A 2,964-nucleotide genomic window follows, 5' to 3' on the forward strand; every position below is an offset into this window, starting at 1 on the left:
GGTGGCCTTTGGGAGATTAATGCGTGAATAGTAATACTGAATTCAAAGGCTTTTGATCCTGCTACTTTCGGTTATATATTAGCAGGTCAACAAACAGAAGCTCATGCCGGAAACCAGCTGACTTTTGGGAACTACTGTCAAAATCATTGATGATGGTGGATTCCAAAAGTCTCTTGGCCAGGGCATTCCTCAAACAGAGATTGGGACAGAAGGGAAAGCCCGAGCTTTAGAATGTTCCCACTCCAGTACCACAAACTATGAGGAAACCAAAAGGAGCCAAAACCAAAGCAGCACTTTGCTGTTTCCCTGTGAAACAAAAGCAGGACCGGAACCTTCATAGTTCACCACGGACAAAGCAATGTGTAAGGCACAACCCCAAAGCAAGTTTGACCACATGCAGAGAATGCATCACATAATTTTAAAAGACTTTCCCCGGAACTCCAACAACATTCAAATGAAGGTGTGTATTTGGGGGGGGGGGGGAGACCTTTCAGACCTCTGAAATTGGAATTGATGCCAAATTTCTCCCTCTGATTTTCAAGGTGATTTACTATTTTAAACCACTTTGCAACAGAATGCTACTGTGTGCATTTAAACCAGTGGTTCCCAAACTGGTGGGTCATGACCCACCAGGGGGCAACAGGAAGCAGGGCATTAGGGGGAGTGGCCCTGCTCAGATGGCAGCAACACCGCAGGGATCACGGTGCTGCCGCTTCCAAGGGGCTTTTATTACTTACCTGGGGGGCAGCGCTGGGCTCCTGCAGGATCCTGGAAGCTTGCAGCCCCTTCTGATCTCTTCTGCAGCTATTGTAAAAAGTCCTTATCTCCTATCTAAAGCGACTTCCAATTTTCCTGCAAAAACGGGAAGTAGCTTTAGATTGGAGATAAGGGCTGTTTACAGCAGCCACAGAGGAGATCAGAAGGGGCTGCAAGCTTTCACAACCCTGCAGGAGCCCCCCCCTCCCAGTAAATAAACAAGCCCCTTGGAAGCAGCACAACCACAATCCCTGCAGCACTGTCGCTGCCCTCCTTCCCACCCATGAAAACACTTACCTGGTTCCCAACTCCCCTGTAGGAGTTTGGGAACCACTGGACTAAACCTATGAGGCTGCTTTATACCCAGTCAGTTGATTGATCCATCTGGATCAGTACTGACTGGCAGGGACTCTCCAGGGCTTCAGACCAGAGTCCCTCACAACTCTACCTGAACCTGTCATGGGCTGACATCACAATCTTTTGCATGTCTACTTCGATGTAAGCCCCATTACGCTCACTGAGGCTTATTCCAAGGAAAAGGGGCATAGGATTGCAACCTGAAAGTATTAGCATTTGTTGCTTTTGAGCAATGGCACTTAAAACAAACAGGCAGCTCATATAAAACCACCACAATATCCCATCGAAAAGGCTTGGGAGAATAGAACTCTTCAACTGGCACCTACAATTCAGTATGTGTCAGATGCAAATTGCTGGTGGGGGGGGCACTTGAAAGCTGGGGTGCCACCAAGAAACCCTGACCTTTGGTCACTGCCCATCTAAGTGCAGGCACCTGCCCAAGGGCCTCTCCAGGTGAAAAGCAACTTTGACGCAACAACTGTGCCCAGGGCATCCACACTGCATTAGTCAGTGCTGACTTTACCCCCAGAAACATTCAACACAGCAAACTCACTGTCGGGTAGGGGGGGGGGGTCTTTGGTTGTCCAACATGTAGAGATTTAGAGCAGAGGAGTACTTTGTAACCAAGTCCTTGCTTGGAACCTAGTTATTTGCTTTCAGAGATGTCTCAGATGCAGGTGGATGTTTGATTCTTTAGCAATCTGTCTGATAAAACAAACACAGTTAAACATTTACTAGCAGTTTTAAAATGTGGCTCTGGTTTCTACCATGTTTGGTATTAAGCAACACTGAGCCCATTTTGTTGCAGGCTGGCACAGACTTTGGGTTAGAGAATTCTCCTTAGGGCAGGACTTCATTTGCTCTTTCAGTCATAACTACATTTCACACTTTGTCCATGTGCTTTCCTCTTTTGTCCAATTTTATGACCTTCATCAGCATCGCTGTGCTTGTTCTGTTGTGCTTTTAATTATTGTTAGCTGCTCTGAAAGCCTTCAGGATGAAGACTGGGAGTAAAGTACCCCACTGCCCAGAAATCTGCTTCCCCTTCATCCAAACAAGCTCTGTTTTTTTGCTGGCCAAAATAAATTTGCAAGCTAAATAAGGTTATGCTGTGACATTCATCCATTTTTGACTGTTAACGATGCTCTGGTCCCTGACTAAATGGAAGTGCAAGGTTTTGTTGTATTGCTTTTTTGTGTTAGCATTTGATTTTTCCTCTACACAGGGATACTAGCATGTCCTAGACACCCTCATGTGCAAGAGATTCCCCAGAGAGCCAGTTCACACTGCAATCAATTGAAATAGTGATGGGGCTGCCATTTACTGCAACATGGTTGTGCAGGGCTTTTAAAGTTTAAGGAAGTGGTTCCCAAACTGTGGGTCAGGACCCACTGGTGGGTCGCAAAGGGCCGAGCAGAGTCTCCAATGTAACCACAGGTAATGGCAAGATCAGATAACCAATTGCCTCCAGCCCTGAGGCTGATCAACAATCAGATAGCTGCTAACTGCCCTGCAGAGAACTGAGCTCCTGCAGTTTGCAAGCTTGTGTAAATATAAGGAGATAAATGTTTCTTAGTTGATACCTCCTAATAAATAATTCCAGACCAAAAAACCCCCCAGAATATTTGTTTTTTATTTTGCTGGGGAGAAATGGGAAAGGATTGAGAGAATTGCTTAAAGTTTATCAGGGCTGCTTCATTATGAGAAATGGATCAAATTTCACAAAAAAAAAAGCAGTTGGCCAGCCCAAGTGGCTCACAACTGCTCCAACTACCCAAGACCTGGAAGTAATTGCCAGGAACATCACATCACTGCAGCACCAATTACTTGTGGGTTAGGCTCTTGGGGGTG

The sequence above is a fragment of the Tiliqua scincoides genome, chromosome 2 (assembly GCF_035046505.1).
Source record: "Tiliqua scincoides isolate rTilSci1 chromosome 2, rTilSci1.hap2, whole genome shotgun sequence".
In the NCBI taxonomy this organism is placed as follows: domain Eukaryota; kingdom Metazoa; phylum Chordata; class Lepidosauria; order Squamata; family Scincidae; genus Tiliqua; species Tiliqua scincoides.